Here is an 18297-nt window from a genome sequence, read left to right as displayed (position 1 = left end):
AAGATGTCATTACGTTTGGACTACTAAAGGATCAAATTTCTTGTTTATGGTAACCCGTGCTAAGGCCTTCTCTTTTCTAGGAAGTATTGTATCAATGCTTATTCTGAGAATGGCGCAAAGCGTCAATATGGAGAAAATCCACTGTTTTGTGGAAATGAAAAGCGTTTGAGGTCTAACTTTTTCATATTTAAAAACTTACTTTAATGTTGCAATATCTGGAAAATTTTTTAAGAAAAGGGAATAAGGCATAGATTTTGATAATTTTAATCTAGGGAAAGAACTGTTGCCAAATTGGCAATTTTTAAAGAAGTTTAATAATTTTTTAAAATATTTAATGTTTTTGTCCGTTATAAAGCCTGAATAATTCTTTTCCGCAAGATTATAGAATTATATATATTAAAAGCGGAAATATTCCTAGAATACATATGCTCAGCACACAACATTTTATTCTTTAATATTTACGTTTTGTGTTTGCCCTCTTCTATTCAATTATTCTAAGCTACGTTTTTATCATTTTCTACCAACATTCACATGCAATAGTAAACTGAAAGAAATATTCCAAGAAAATTTGCTCATTTTAATCTCTTATAATAGATTTTTTCTTTTTATTAGTTTGTTCTATTTTATTAGTTAAATTTTTAGAATAAGGATAATTACGCCCACTCTTGTTGCTGTTGTTTCCATTGCTTACTTGACATGCGAGCTAGCCCGCTTGGGAAACCAAGAGGATTTAAGCGAGAGAGAGTGCATTTCTTGTTTTTCAGTGGCGCCATCTACGGCTAAGAATACGACTTCAGCCTCGAACACACATCACAGATCGTTTTACATGGCAGACCCATTCACGCATTCTAAATTACTCAGAACTTTGTTAATTATGAAATTACATTAATTACCTGAACATAAATTAACAATCTAAGTCTTAGTTTAGAACTGGGCAACTGGGGAGGGGGGGGGGGTTTGCGGCCTTTATCCAATCCATCTGATGTGAAAATGGTAGGGTCAGCAGACGATGAGGTAATGGATTAACAATAGCTAGGTGTATTTGGTATACAGTTTTAACACTAGATCTCCCAAGGAAGTCATTTTGACTGCTTTTTAGTTGCAATTAGAAAAACAATGATGTATATAATGATACAATTTCTTAGAATTTTGCGACTTTTTGTAAAACATATAATTTTTTTTATTGTTAATATTTACTAATAACTTGTTATACAACTGTAAGTAATATAAAAAATAATAAAAATTAATTTTAAGTAAATTTCTTTACACATTAGTTACTTCTTTCAGAATCCATTCATTTTGACTGCTTTTGGGCAATTTAGGTGTATAATAAGTTTCGGTCTTTCTAGTGTTGATCATTTACATGTAGAGGTGGGCCGATTCTACTTGAATCAAATTTACTAAACTAAATATCAAATATTAAACCATAAACTTGGCTACCATTAAACAATTTAAAGCGAAACAATCAGGAGTCTCCGAATATGCATCGATGTCAGCTTGGAAGCCTTATAATCTCCATAACATTTTTAACGGTAGTGAAACAGCATCCAAAACAAGCTTAAATAGTTTAATTCATTTGAAAGCACCTAACTTTTCAAGGTGAAAACAAAAGATATTTCGCAAAGGTTTCTATTCATAAAAGCACACCCTCGTAATGAGGATATTGGCTGTGCATAACGATATCAGAGATGCCAACTTGCTCCGCTTTGTAAAATAGTATTTTATAGTGGTAGCGAAATTTAAGTTACTTATAAATTAGCAATTTTCATTTTAATAATTTTTTCACCACTAAATATCAAAAATTATAAGTATCGTATAAAATGCAACTTTAAAGCATCAATCTTCTGGTTACTCAAATAAAAAGTTGGCGTAACTATCTTCCTTTAACGCATTTTACTATATAATTTGCTACCACTGTATCAAAACTATTCCAGAAAGCGGGGCAGTTGGCATCCCTGCGATATTAGTAGCTACTGAGGTAAATATATATATAATACAAATTATATTAATATATAATTACTAACTAACTAACTAATCAAGTTTTTCAGAGTACCTATCCAGGAATGGATATCTGCTCTTTCATCTAAATTGAAGAATATGTGGTGAAAGGGAAGGGAGGTGCTGCGTTAACATTAAGTTAAATCTCAGAATGAACAATAATTGATAAAGTCAAGTTTGGGTCATATAAAACAATAAATCGCAAGTTGATACATAATAAAGGGAACAAATTGAAGATAAAGATAAAATATTTACACTATTTACAAAATAAATATATGTAATTTTAATTCGTGCTTCGTATATTTAATAAAATTATTTAAATATAGTGTATAGTGTATAAAATTATTTAAATACTTATAAAGTAAATCAATATGTAACATTTCAAATCATAAAAAATGGTGAAACGTAAAATTTAGTACCTCCTTAAAAATTTAAGAAAAAACTTTGGCTAAAACGATCATAGTTAGTAAGTGTGTATTAATTTCAATGTTTAAAGGTTAAGTTTCATGATTTTCTTTATAGCTCTTTTTAAGGAAAATAAATAAAAAATTGCTCTAGAATTTCTCATAAAGAGCATATAAAATCTGAAAATATAAGCTATCGCCAAATATTGTTTCAAGATCAAAAGATTTCCTATCTTGGGATTATAAGTCAAAAGTTCAAGATAGGCTATGATTTAATAAAAAGATTTAAAAAAAATTGGATAAATCAATTGCATAGTATTGTTGTTCCAAAATGGCTTAGAAGACCATAAAATCACAAAGAAGTGATTTTACTCCTCTATTTCTTTTTATATGTACCAGATCGATATTTGTAAAACTTTATAGACTTTAGTCTTTTAAATTGTTGCAACTTAATAATTGAAATAATCTAAAAAAATTAATGGCATGAGCTCTTCAATAAAGAAAGCTTGAGAGATTTTGTTACTGAAAAATTCTTTATTTACAGTTAACAAGTTAAATTATGAATTTCGACAACATAACCAACTGCTTAGGAATTTCCGCAGTTGTTGCTAAAGACTTATCCCTGTGGCAGAGTTATTTATTTGACTTAACACGTTCACGCCGGGGTGACCCACCGGTGGGCCACGCTAGATTGTCTCATCTTGGCAGCGCACCGGAGTAAAAACTGGTAACAATAAATTTCATTTTTTAGTTTTTTTCCGGGGAATAATAAAAACCCATAACTACCAATTGTTTTTAACGGATGCAATTTTTATATTGAATTTCTTCTTCGCCGTGATAAATTTCCTTACACTGAATTGTTATTGTTGAGAATAGATGAACTCCTCCTGAATATTATCTAATATTGAAATAATTCTTCTACCAGTATTTTCACTTTTCCCGGCGTGAACGTGTTAATGTCATGTTTTGTCCGACGTGACTCATAATAAATTCGAATTTACGTATAACAGGCTACGCTGTAAAAAATGGATATTCAAATATCATGAAACTTTCTTTGTTTCAAAAAATTTCGTTTCTGGCAGGGAGTGTGATTGCCACCCCCAGGCAGGTGGAAGATGTTAATTGTGATAAGGTTATATATATATGACCGGACCCATGAAGCTTGATGACATGGNTTGGTGAATATCCGAAACATTTGTGATATCCAATTTGATATTAATTTAATCTTTGATATTATTATATTTATTCGATATTTTAATATCCGCTGAGAATAGATTGGGAGAAACAGTGTTCGAAGTACCGGGTAAATGCATACAGGGCAGTGGCACTTAACTAGACCTAGAATATATTTCGGATATTTAACAAAGCAACTATTATGTGATTGTCAACATTCACAGTAGTTTATAAATCCAAAAAGGAAATTGAAAAGCTAAAGTTTTGCTATTAAATAAAAAATAAATAAAATCTTCCAGAAAATCTGGTAGAATTAACAGATATGTAGATAGTTTAAACATATTAAGCCAGGTTATTAATTAGCATACCTGTCCACTTTTGGACAAGTATGATAATTAATAACTTTTCCTTGTAATTAATTACGGGTTTTGGCGGGAGGTTTCTGTCAAATATCTGAAGTCATAGAAAAATTTTATTTTATAATTTAAGTTTTAATTTAATAAATTTAATTTATAATGATTTTATCACCATGAATGAAACACTTAGAAAAATATCTAAGACCTGATAATTATGCTGTGAAAATTTCCATGGGTAGCAAAATTAAACAAATTTAGCTTACCTTACTTTTGATATTCTAAAAATGACATTATTTTTAAAATTCGATATCTCAGCAGCTATTAGACCAATTTCACACAAATTTTGTATTTTGTCTTTTAAAATTGCATTTTTTAAATTAATGTAAAAAATTATATACTTTACAATTCATACTTTTTTCGAATATTATTAAATAAACTATAAAAAAATAATAAATATTTATTATATTTTACAAGATATTATTTTTCGGTAAACGAATTTCATAATTGTGCTCAAAAATGCTTCAATTTGCTAAAAAGTTCTCGAGATATGGCGAAATTCGAAATTCAAATTAGCGTTAATAATTGGATCCTTGCAACTCTAGAAGAAGACTATCACTAATACCCAGACACGTCACCTATGACTTTAGCGTCAGCTGATCGCTTATAAACAAAATAGTGTGTTAAAGTCGAGCTACTCCACATAAGTTAGAATGTTATTAATGTGAAGCTAATTACGTGCAACACTGTATCCAGATCGAATTTGTTAAAATAATATTCTTCTACGTCTTTTGCTTAACTTAGATTTATTATTTGTTTTTGTGTTTTATTGTAACCGTGATATAATTTTGTTCTTTGTACCTGGAAACTTCGAAGCATTATTAGTTTGTATATGCTCTACATGGCTTTGTGCCTGTCTTTGTATTGAGTAAGAAATGTACATTGTGAAAGAATTTAAATCTTTGCGAAAGAAAATAGAATGTGTCACTTAAGAGAATTGACACTTGACTGTCTTGGATTACTCGAAATATGATGGAAACAGCAGTTGAAAATGTAAACAAATGCCACGCTTCAACAATCAATCAGGATTGAGGTACCAAACTCTACATTACTTGCAGGTATCCAATTACGCAGCGTTTGAGAATGACGTCACTGAATAAAAGTACAAATTCATGTATACAAACCGTAAAAAATTGCCCCATTGTTATTGATGCTTAATTAATTTTGGTGATAGGTATAATTTGAAATAAAAAATAAATTTTGTACTAAAAAACTAAATTGATGGAGAAAAGATACTTTTTAATGTATAAAAACCATTAAAAAAAATCACCTTATTATTATTGCTGCCACTGATGCCTACTTAGTTTTAATAATGGGTACTACCGGTATTATGTTAATTGGTGTATTTTAATTACTAAATATACTGATATTAGTACCAAGATATCCCTATGGAAATAAGTTTTTATGGCCCATCGAAAGGGATATGTTCAAGAGAAAATTGTGGATTAAAGTAATTTTTGAATATTAGTGCAATTGCATTATGCCAAATGATACTTAATATATAATATCTTTAGTTTGAAGGAAAGAGCTTTTAAAAACATAATTTGCATAATCTGATAATATAATCCCACCTAGAAGGGCATAAGTAAGGGATAGGTCCCCTAAGAAAATTGTTGATTATGCTAATATTAGACTATCCAGAGTTGACCTTAACCCTTTAATGGGCCCTTTATTTCTAGTAAAGGTAAATTAAAGTATTTTTGGAATTGAAATTGTTTTAAGAACAGTAATTGATATAAAAAAAAAACTCATTTAGTCTATAAAAATGCCATTTTTTTGGTGGTAAATATATTTAACATGACCTATTAGGAAATTACTGACTTTTATTTTTCTTTATTTATAAAATAAATTCCTTAAATGCTACAAACTTCAAAAGGAATGATGTATTTTATAACTTTTATACGATTTTTAAAAGTGACAAATGGTTACCAATTTTATTCAAACTCACTTCAAGAAAGCTGAAGTTATTGAAAAATGGAAACCTAAATTAAAAGTGGTAAAACGTGGTGGTAAGTATACTTACCAAGGCCTTCAAAAGGGTTAAGCAGCAGTATTACGTCAAATGATACTCAATATCATTTGTCTTTATTTTAGAAGGATGAACTTCTTAAGATATGTTTTGTTTTATCAGATTAGATAGCATAAGGCCATCAGGAAAGTTAACAAACAAGGCTTTTCGCATTTTTTTCGGGAATAATAAAGTATCCATAACTACCAAATTTTTTTAACGGACACTATTTAAATATTGAATTGCTTCTTCCCCGAGAATAAAATAATAGCTGTGAATTGTTTATTGTTAAGAATAGAGTTACTCCTTCCGAAAATTATCTATTATTGAAATAGTTTTACTACCAGTGTTTTCTCTTTTCCGTCTCGCTTTCAGGCCTGGTAACAAATAAAAAAAATTGGAATTGCTTTAGCTTAATTAATTGTATCAGCATACTTCAGTTTTGTCATTGATTTCGTAGTGTTGATTAAAATGATTTATTGATCACTTACTTTTCCCCCCCTACCCGTTCTAAAAAAGGGTATTCAGCTAGTTATTTTACATATTATGGTACAAAGAACTAGTATCCTGTTTCGACAAAGTAAATCCTAATAATGAAACATTATTGCTACCACGTTCTTCTGTTTGGAAAAAAAGGAGTCGTCCTTTTAAATGGATGCTGGGTACAAATGGGTTAATTATTCTTAGAAGAGAATGGCTATTATTGTGAGTAAAGAAACTGCAAACAATAATAGGGAACAAAAAAAAGGAACAATGATAAGAAGAAAACGGAAAAGTCAATAGTAGTAAAGAAAGGGAAGAAAATAGAAAGAAAAGTTCGTAGAGTAAAAGAATTCTAAGAGCTAAAAGTCACAAAACAAGTAATTCAACGAAAAGTTCTAGAAATAGTTCTTTATGAGTCATCCAGGACTTCTTTTTTAAGCTTTTTAGTTACGAAGAATTGTGTACATTGTTTGGAACATTGATTAACATTGTTTCAGAGATTCACATGTAAATTAATGTTACGGTTAGATTTCAAATTTATACAAATGCAATTACAGAGCTCTGATACTTGAATCAAAAACAAAGAAAAATTACAGTTGATTGATCTCAATGGTTATCAGGTAATTGACTAATCATTATTTTAATTTATAACCATTGTTGAACAGCTGACCCAATTCTGAGTTCACGACTATCAATGTTCAACTCCGCTGTCTTGTAATTTTGAATCTAATCCAAAAGACAAGGGAACTTCTAGATCAAATATTGGNGGGACTCTAGCCCATGATCCGTCTACCATTGGGGATATTTTTTGCCAGCACTTTAGTCGGCGCGAGCTGGTAGAAGAAGTCTTATCGACCAACCATCCCCGGGTTTCGAACCTGGGTCACCTCAATGGGGGCGAGTCATTACCTCCTATATCAGAAAGCCTCCGCGCAGTTTTTTATAAGGAGTCTGCGCTGACTATTTAAAAAGTGAACCAGTTGTGCGCAGGAATCCAAAACCTTTTTTAAAATTAATTGAGAGAAATTTATCTTATATATTTGAGAATTGAATTTGTAGTGGTAAACAAGTAAATAAGGCAAACCAATCATATAAAAATTTAAAAAATTTTTTAGACATATATTTGCTACCACTATCGTATTTTTACTAGATTTTCTATTATATGCTTCTTTCGTAAACTTGTTTACTTACATAGTGGTCTGATCGGACTACCAACAAAAAATCGTGTGGAGGTTTTCAGTTATAGGAGGTGTTGGGAGAGCACTCTACTGAGACACCACGGCTTAATAGTATCTTTAAAATTTGATCAAATGGTTTGATCAGAATCATTAGTCAAAAATTAGCAAATTTTTCCCCTTCGGCTTAAAAAAAAAAGTTACGTTCATTTTCAAATGTCTGTGTTCTAAAAATGCTTCTCCTAATAAAAAAAAATTAAACATGTAAAAGTTAAAGAGCATTAAAATTTGCTATAAGAGAAAGAGAACACTTAATTTCGAAAGTTTGTACAATTCTAGCCATAGACACAAGCAAAATCCTTAAACTAGTCGTAATGCGTTGTTTCCATTTTCTGGGGTCGACTTGCTACTTTAACTGTTAAGTAAGTGGTTTTAGGGAAGAGGTAAGAATAGAATCTCAAAGTTTGAATCATGCACTGTTGATCCACACATATACTTTAAAAGCAGGGTTTGAATAAGTAAAAGAATTAAATACATTGCCTATGTTAATAATAGATTGGGATAAAAGGTTAAGAGCAGTAAAGAAATTATTGTAAGCATTTTATCAACTACTCGAATTCGTGATATACAAGGTGGCTTAAAATGGTCCGTGTGATTTTACGCTCAATGATATAAAATATTATTATGAAAATAGATGTTTTCTACACTGAACTGAAACAAGTAAAATCTTAAAATTTTTTTCTCTTAATTTTTGCTGATTGTTCGTAGAACTATTAAATCCATAGTTTTTTCAAACTATGGATACATAAAATACATATATAAAAATTTCCATACATAAAAAAAAATTATATATGGAGAATTTTAGGCACCAAATTCAGCGATTTTAAAAATAAAAGCTCACAGTTGAATTTGTATTTCTTAAATATCTTTAAGCTTTCATTATTTAATTAGATTATTTTTTCTTAATTTTACCTGTAATTAAACTCTTTATTTTAAAAACTACTTTATTTTAAAAAATGAAAGGAAGAGAATAAAATTTTCTCTTGCTGCTAAGAGAAGCCCATATACAAACAACAGAACTTAGGTTTCGTATTTATTTCAGACATTATTTCTCGTCAAAGTGGGAAAGATAATTTTTTGTCACTCTATTATTTTAATAAAACACGAGACGCACATGCAGTTTTTTAAATCTTTGAACTTCTTGTTTTTTATTTTAGTTTTTGTGCAGACTCAGCTTTTAACACCGTTTAATCTCGTCGCTTTGAATGCTTGCATAATTTCCATTCGATTTTTGCTTCGAATTTCGCTAAAAAATCAAGTTTTTTTTAAAGTCAATTAAATTTTTTAAATTAAAAAATTAAATTTTAGATGATGCGGAAGAGAATCAAAATGAAATGGTAATTAAATGAATCAATTAACTCTTTGTCGCAGATAGGACATCTGCGTCTCTTTTACATATTTTTTCTGACGTTCTAATTATAAGCAAAAATACATTTTGAAACTTTTAATTATAAAAAAAAAAATCTAATAGTTATTGAAAAAATCTGTTAGATTATCGGAATTATATAAGTACTAAAATATAAAATTAAAACAAAAGCAATTTGAAATTTTTTTTTCATTCATATTCAAAAATGTATCAACAATCTATTATGTAAATAAAAGGAATTTAAATGATAGAATAATTGTTTCTCTTGAATCTAAAAAACGGCAAATAAATGCTAACTTGAAAAAGGAAGTGAGCTTTGTTTGAAAGATTTTACCTTTAACGCAGATAAGACATCGTGTTTCCTGAAACATTTCATAACCCTCAATTATTAAAATGCTAAATATAATATTTTCCCCATATTTTGACCTAAATTAATACAAAATAATAAGAAAAAAATGTGAAAAATATGCTTAATAAAAATTTTGCGTCAAAGGGATGATGCCTGACTCTAAAGAGAGGTTTATTTATGAAAAAAAATAATACGAAAAAGTGGTTGTTCCTATTTGTTTATACCAAGGAGATGTTTTAATCTGTAACTAGCCATTTTAGATTTTAAAATGCACAACGCTTCAATTTCCTACCTAAATATAAATATTAATATCATTGATGCATTGCGGAAAAAGGAACCGTTCAAATAAAAGGATGCTAGGCACAAATAGGTTAAAATTCACATTTAATCACTTATTTTCATATGCATTAATTATTATATCAAATATAATAAATCCCGATATGAAGAAAATTGGATAAAATTTTCAGAACCTAGAGAAGTAATAGCAAGTACTATTTTTTTTCCTGAGAAAAAATTTAAAAGACGGAATGCAAAAAAAACAAAAAATAATTTTAAATAACTTTGAGAAATGAAGTCATATTTATCTAAACTTAAATTGTTGTTCACATTAGGAACGAGTCGTTAGTTTTTTTATAATGATTGTAATCTCGCTTTAAAAAAAAAATCTGTTCCTGTATTTAAAGTGTCAAAAGAAAGAAAGAAATGTTTTTTTTTCTCCCCATCTCTAAGGGAACTTATTGACTAGCACGTACTTTGGGTTACACCCCAGTAATAAATACGAATTACCGACCTTCCCTAATAGGGCATACGGCATAATTCACAATTCAAGAAAGATTAAGTTTCACAACATAATTAGATACAAACAAACTACAACAATAGGCAATGATACTAGCAAATAAGTTACACAATGATTCAATAATATCATAATAAAAAATTACTAAAACTGGATTGGCGGCAAAATTAAAACCATTGAAAATAAACCATAGAAAAGTAAAATCATGCAAGGGTATAAAACACCAGTATAAGACAACCAAGTTTAATAGATGATTTTAAAGATGAGAAGAAAAAAAGAGTTAAAAGGTGTTGAGATAGATAAATCTAAGCGAACAATAAAATCAAGTAAATTGTTATATCAAAAGCCAAAAGGGCTTGTAAAATCAGAAGAAGTTAAAATCAAAAAGGCTTGTAAAATCCAAAATGGTTAAAGTCAACTAGAGAATTATTTAAGAATAAGAAAAGCCAAAAGGCCAAAATAAAAACAATTAAAATCAAGCAATAAATTAATGGCAATTAATGCACCCTAATAAACCATACCTTCCATACCTTCCCTTAAAAAAAAAAACTTTAATATTTTAAGACATAATTTGGTTTTCCAGAAATTTCTTATCTTGAGATTTTATTTAGATTTAAGAGGGAAAGTCAGTCAAAGGTTGAAAGTCAGCATAACGCAGAAATTTGGTGATTTTTCATAAAGAGTTTTAAGACAAAGAAAATAAAATTTTACTTGTTTTATTCAAATGCAAGAAATATCTACTTTAATATTATTCTATGCTAAAGATACCTCTGAGTCACCCCGTGTATTATTATGGGTAAGAATGATTGATAAATGCTTATTGCTTTTAATAAATTAATTTCTTTACTATTTTTAACATTTGATTTCATTCGAAGCATTGTTAACATAGGCTACAAACTTTCATAATTACATTTACTTTTAAATAAGTATAATTTAATCATGTTAATTGTATATACCCTGTTTTGTGTGATATGTATGTACAACAGCAGTTGACGGTACACACATTGAAATTCTACACTTCGATCACCCCCAGACCAAATCAGCTTTCCTTTTTTAAAACATGGAGTAAATCAAAGTCATGGAGGCAAATAAATAACCAAAGCAATTTAAATTGCCAAATCAATTGCTGAGAAACAGCGTTATGATTTGGTTTTTCAGTTGTAACTATGGGTAGAAATGAGTAGAAACAGCGTTATGATTTGGTTTTTCAGTTGTAACTATGGGTAGAAATGAGTAGAAACAGCGTTATGATTTGGTTTTTCAGTTGTAACTATGGGTAGAAATGAGTAGAAACAGCGTTATGATTTGGTTTTTCAGTTGTAACTATGGGTAGAAATGAGTAGAAACAGCGTTATGATTTGGTTTTTCAGTTGTAACTATGGGTAGAAATGAGTAGAAACAGCGTTATGATTTGNCAAATAAATGCAAATTTGAAAAATAATTGTTTGAATAATTGTTAAATGAGTACTTGTTTCTCCTGAATCTAAATAACGGCAAATAAATGCAAATTTGAAAAATAATTGTTTGGAAGTGAGCCTTGTTTGAAAAATTTTACCTTTAACGCAAAAAAAACAAACAAAAAAACACCGTGTTTCCTGAAAAATTTAATAGCCCTAAGTAATTAAAATGCTAAATATAATATTTTCCCCATATTTTGATCTAAATTAATGCGAAATATAAAAAAAAATGTTAAAATATGCTTAATAAAAATTCTGCGTCAAAGGGATAATGCCTAACTCTAAAGAGAGGATTATTTATGAAATACAATAGTACGAAAAAGTGGTTGTTCATATTTGTTCATACCAAGGGGATGTTATAATCCGTGACTAGATATTTTAGATTTTAAAAGGCACAACACTTCGACTTCCTACCTAAATATAAATATTAATATCATTGATACATTGCGGTTGTTACTATCCTGTTTTTTGCAAAGTAAACTTGTAATGAAACTCGTGAGGTATCACTTTTTTCTTTTTCGAAAAAGGAACCGTTCAAATAAAAGGATGCCAAGCACAAATAGGTTAAAACTAACATTTAATCACTTATTTTCATATGCATTAATTATTATATGCAATATAACAAATCCCGGTGTTAAGAAAATTGGATAAAATTTTCAGAACCTAGAGTAGTAATAGCAAGTACTATTTTTTTTCCTGAGAAAAAATTTAAAACACTGAATGCAAAAAAAACAAAANAAAAAAAAAAAAAAAAAAAAAAAAAAAAAAAAAAAAATAATAATAATAAAAAAAAATAACTTTGAGAAATAAAGTTATATTTATCTAACCTTAACCCCTTGGGGGCGGGTGATTCAGAAAAGCATTCGTAAAAAATCAGAATCAGGATGTAATTAAATAAAAAACTGTAACTTAAATGTAGTCGTCACTAATTTGACAGACTTACTTTGCTTTTACCTTAACCCTTTGGGGACGGGTGATTCAGGAAAGCATTCGCACAAAATCAGAATCAAGTTGTAATTAAATAAAAAACGGTAATTTAAATGTAGTCCTTGCTAATTTGACAGGCTTACTTTGCTTTTACTTTAATTATTGTTAGTTTAATCATATATATAATCAATGTAAATTCAAAGTAAAACTAAATAGTTTTATTTTGAACAAAGTAATGGTGAATTAACCCTTTCGCGCCGACTGTCACAAATACGTGACAGCATAATACCGTATCAACCAGGGTAAAATGATAAAACTGGTAATCAAAGTAATTCTTTAGCAATTTATTTGTGGGCGGAGTTATAATTGTTTGATTTATTTAATTCACCATTACTTTGTTCGAAATAAAACTATTTAGTTATACTTTGATTTAACATTGATTGTGTATATGATTCAACTAACAATAACTAAAATAAAAGCAAAGTAAGTCTGTCAAATTAAAAACGACTACATTTAAGTTACCGTTTTTTATTTACTTACATCCTGATTCTGATTTTGTACGAATGCTTTTCTGAATCACCCGTCCCCAAGGGGTTAAATAAAAAAGTTTTAAAATATGTCACTTCGCTAAAAATATACTATCTATGGTCACTCTTTTTAATGTCCTGCCTGACTAAATTTTCCAATCAAATAGTAAAGCTATGAAAAAAAGTTGTTTTGACATTAATTTATAAAAGTAGGCATAATGAGGGATATTTTTCTAATTTTAGCTACCAATTCCTTTCAAAAAATGTCATCTCTTTAACCCCTTGGGGACGGGTGATTCAGAAAAGCATTCGTACAAAATCAGAATCAAGTTGCAATTAAATAAAAAACGGTAACTTAAATGTAGTCGTTACTAATTTGACAGACTTACTTTGCTTTTATTTTAATTATTGTTAGTTTAATCATATATATAATCAATGTTAATTCAAAGTATAACTAAATAGTTTTATTTTGAACAAAGTAATGGTGAATTAAATAAATCAAACAATTATAACTCCGCCCACAAATAAACTGCTAAAGAAATACTTTGAATACCAGTTTTATCTTTTTACCCTGATTGATATGGTTTTATGCTGGCACGTATTTGTGACAGTCGGCGCGAAAGGGTTAATTATTGTTAGTTTAATCATATATATAATCAATGTTAGTTCAAAGTATGACTAAATAGTTTTATTTTGAACAAAATAATGGTGAATTAAATAGATCAAACAATTATAACTCCGCCCACAAATAAACTGCTAAAGAATCAGTTTTATCTTTTTACCCCGATTGATACGGTTTTATGCTGGCACGTATTTGTGACAGTCGGCGCGAAAGGGTTAAATTGTTGTTCATATTATGAACGAGTTGTTAGTTTGTTATAATGATTGTAATATCGCTTTAAAAAAAGCAGTTCCTATATTTCGAAATCTGAATATTTTTCTTTAAACATTAGACGATATAAGACAAATGTCTTAGGAATTTCAAAGTGTCAAAAGAAAGAAAATCTCCCCCCCCCCTATCTCTAAGGGAACTTATTGACTAGTACGTACTTTGGGTTGCACTCTAATAAACCATACCTCCCCTGGTAGAATTAACAATTATATATATAAAAAAAAAAACTTTAATTTTTGAAAATATAATTTGGTTTTCCAGAAGTTTCGTATCTTGTGTTTTTTATTTAGATTTAAGAGGTAAAAAAAAGTAAAAGTAAAAGTTTGAAAGTCAGCATAATGCACAAATTGGTGATTTTTCATAAAGAATTAAGAGAAATAAAACAAAATTTTACTTGTTTTATTCAAGTGCAAAAAATACCTACTTCTAATATTATTCTATGTTAAAGATACCTTTGAGTATTATTATGGGTAAGAATGATTGATAAATGCTTATTGCTTTTAATAAATTAATTTCTCTACTATTTTTAACTTTTGATTTCATTCGAAACATTGTTAACATAGGCTACAAACTTTCATAATTACATTTACTTTTAAATAAGTATAATTTAATCACGTTAATTGTATATACCTTGTTTTGTGTGGTATGTATGTACAACAGCAGTTGACGGTACACACATTGAAATTCTACACTTCGATCACCCCCAGACCAAATCAGCTTTCCTTTTTTAAAACATGGAGTAAATCAAAGTCATGGAGGCAAATAAATAACCAAAGCAATTTAAATTGCCAAATCAATTGCTGAGAAACAGCGTTATGATTTGGTTTTTCAGTTGTAACTATGGGTAGAAATGAGTAGAAACAGCGTTATGATTTGATTTTTCAGTTGTAACTTTGGGTAGAAATGAGTAGAAACAGCGTTATGATTTGGTTTTCCAGTTGTAACTATGGGTAGAAATGAGTAGAAACAGCGATATGGTTTGATTTTTCAGTTGTAACTATGGGTAGAAATGAGTAGAAACAGCGTTATGATTTGATTTTTCAGTTGTAACTATGGGTAGAAATTAGTAGAAACAGCGTTATGATTTGGTTTTTCAGTTGTATCTATGGGTAGAAATGAGTAGAAACAGTGTTACAACTTGGTTTTACGCTTGTATCTATGGGTAGAAATGCTCCCTGGCATCAAAATTCGCTACTCTATAACTTGTATATACTTTATTTTATTTTATTTCGAGAGACATTTTTGGATCAGGTTGTGCATAATGCTTTTTTCAGCCGAAGAAGTTGTATTTGTTATTTTTTGACTACCGATTCTGACAAACCGTTTGATCAATTTAATATTTAAGTGTACCAATGGATTTTGTTTACGAGGCATCATTTCAATGTTAGTAGACAAAAACTGAAAAATATCTAAAGTTTCGCAGTTTTTTTTAATTCTAATAGACATTCAAAATATGGCCAAAAATTTGATTTTGAGTTTTAAGAATTGATCAGTTTGAAAAGCGTTTTGAAACATGAAGGCAAAATTTCAAAGCAGTATCTTAACCCTTTGCACTCGGATGTCCCCACGGAGGCACCATCAACAGTCATCAATTTAAAATTAAGAAATTTTATACCAAAATAATTAATAACCACATTATTTTAAGAATTTTAAAATTTATAATAATAGTATATTGCGTATTTTAAATGCTCTAGTGCTGGTATAAAATCAAACAGCATTTAAAAGTACTCGGAGTGCAAAGAGTTAATAATCAAAAAAGTTGCAGCATTTTTCAATTGAATCATCAACAATTTCTGGGATCTGTGTAGGCGTGGCCTCTGCAAAACAAACCGAGATAACAAAATTTTATACGTCATTTAAATGTTTATTATAATTTAGTATAATATTTTGGCTAAAAATAGATTTATTTGTTACATTTTTATGTATCCAACAGCTTTAATGCATCTTTATTAGTGTAACAATGATTTTGTTTTTCAATTTATTCACTTTTTTAGGGCTAAACAAATAATATGAAAGTATTATATTCAATTTTTTTCTATGAAATGATATTCAGAAACTATGTAGTTATTTGAATAAGGATGTTAAATCAAGCCTCAGAAACTAAAACGAGTAACTATTCGCAAATATAATCTTTAAACTTGTTTTTCTCTTTTTATTTGTTTTTAGTGCTTTGTGTATATAAGAGCCTAAGGAATTTTATTTATTTAAGTTAGAACTCTAAAATTTTTGAAGTGTGTGCAGAAATATAGACAGAACAAAGTTGGGTAATGGACTATCTGGACTAATTTAAACTATTTTGAAAAAATCTCAAATTTAGCAATTAGTAAAAAAACGTAATTTATTTTTTTCAAAAGTTTAAGCAAAAACCTGAATTAAAAGAAAAAGCTAATCAGTGCATTATAAAATATATAACCTGTTTTGCTTGCACTTGTATCAATATGCCAGTTTAATAATTTTCAAGCTAGTATTTTACAAATTAAGAAAACTTGTAGCATTTTAAAATATCAAAATTAAGTATTTAATTAAAAAAAAAATTTTGTATTTCTTTTGTTCGAAATATGTTTTAATATATAAATATCACCAAAAATTTACATAAATAACTTTTCTTTTGTTTATTATATAACTTTTTTTATATTAAATTATTGGGTACCACGTCCCCTTAAAACTTTAACTCATATCAGAAGCTATTATCAAATTCACGTTATTCTTATTTGGGATTCAAAATCATTTCCAGTTTTCTAGGAATTTGTCGAGTTACGTCGTTTATTTTACTGTCTTATTTGACTGGGGCTATATTAGTTAATTGATTTTCCTTTACCATTACTCAGAATTACTATTAGTTAATTAATACTAATAGGTAATTGATTAATACCATTAATTAAAGAATGAATTAATTAGTTAGTTAATTACTGCCATTACTTAATTAATTTTCTTTTACCAAGAGCGTTGTTGTTTTTGATTCTTTGCAATCAAGTTTAATATGTCATCATGTTTGTTCATGATCGTGTTTCTCATGTTTGAAAAAGCTCACACTAAATGATAAATTTTTACTTCTTACTTTAATGGCAGCTTTATACAGGTCTGTATTTATAAGTGTTATGGAAAGTGAATAAATTTTAAACTATCTTCTGTAAATTTCGATAATCATATTCAAATGGTCACAACCATCAAATCGATAAGCTGATTTTCCCGAGACATCTGGATAAATACTGTCGAAGGAATGATGTTTTTTTAATTTTATTTAGTGTTTTCAAAGAAGGATAGATAGATGCTCTTCTTTGGAAATGTTACTCTTGGCTGTAGTTGGTTCCAATTATAATGCAAACTTTAATTCCTTTTATAATGTGTTAACTGAACTGTAAAAAGTCAAGCTGCTTTTTTTTATTTAAGAAAATGCTCAACAGACGTGCAGGTCGTTAAAGGCCACTGAATTGAGAAATCGCAACCCAGACATTGTACCACCCCACAAAATGTACACTGGTAGCCAAATAATAATTAGGATGGGCGTAAATTATTTTTTTACCATCTGTCAAAATTATCTGAGTAAGAGTTTAAGGTCGTGTTTAAATTATTCACAAATAGTGGTAGTCAATTTAAATCAAGTGTGTTAGATTCAAGGATAAATGTTATAACATGAATTTTATTGCATATTTAAATATTAAAAAAAAATCTCCTCCTTGAATCGAAGTTGGCACGCATGCACATGTCTCTCACGGGCTGCAATATTGGCACAACTCAAACACTCGTTTTGAACTAAGAACAGGTGTAAATATGAAAATACACGTTCTTTTCAGCAGCAATGCTAGCACAGCTCATAATTCAACTTGAAGGTAATCAGTGGCGGATCCAGCGGGGGGGCATGCCCCCCCCCNGGGGGGGGTCATAGGGGTCATGACCCCTCCCCCCCAAATTGAAAAAAAAAATTAATATTTTTTTTTAATAGTTAACTAAAGAAATAAAATGCTTGAAAAATTATTTAAGGGGGCATATACACCTAGGTATGTCGGAAAAATCAATTCCCCCCCCCCCATCTAATTATGTTCTTCACTGTTTCAGGAATCATAATCCAAAAGATTAAAACGAAATTCGTTATAGTTTCATTGTAAACATTAATATTATTGAAGCACTCCAAGCGCGCTTCAACAGGTTTAACCAAAGTAAAAAAAGCATTACATTTATTATTTAAAGATTTTGAATACTTGAATTAAAAACCCCAGTTCTTTTTTCCAAAATAAATAAATAAATAAAAAGAAATTAGTTGTGGCGGGGGGG

The 18297-nt window shown here is 29.0% G+C and overlaps 1 protein-coding gene across 2 annotated transcripts in view; it reads right to left on the bottom strand.

Moving 5' to 3' along the window:
* The window catches only part of LOC107446479 (homeobox protein unc-42-like), an 89488-nt gene that overhangs the window by 2086 nt on the left and 69105 nt on the right, over nucleotides 1–18297 (bottom strand). The gene's annotated exons all lie outside the window — the stretch shown is intronic.

The sequence above is a fragment of the Parasteatoda tepidariorum genome, chromosome 9 (assembly GCF_043381705.1).
Source record: "Parasteatoda tepidariorum isolate YZ-2023 chromosome 9, CAS_Ptep_4.0, whole genome shotgun sequence".
NCBI classification, from domain to species: Eukaryota; Metazoa; Arthropoda; class Arachnida; order Araneae; family Theridiidae; genus Parasteatoda; species Parasteatoda tepidariorum.
The sequence above is the reverse complement of the archived record's forward strand: the minus strand, read 5'-3'. Positions and strand labels throughout refer to the sequence as shown.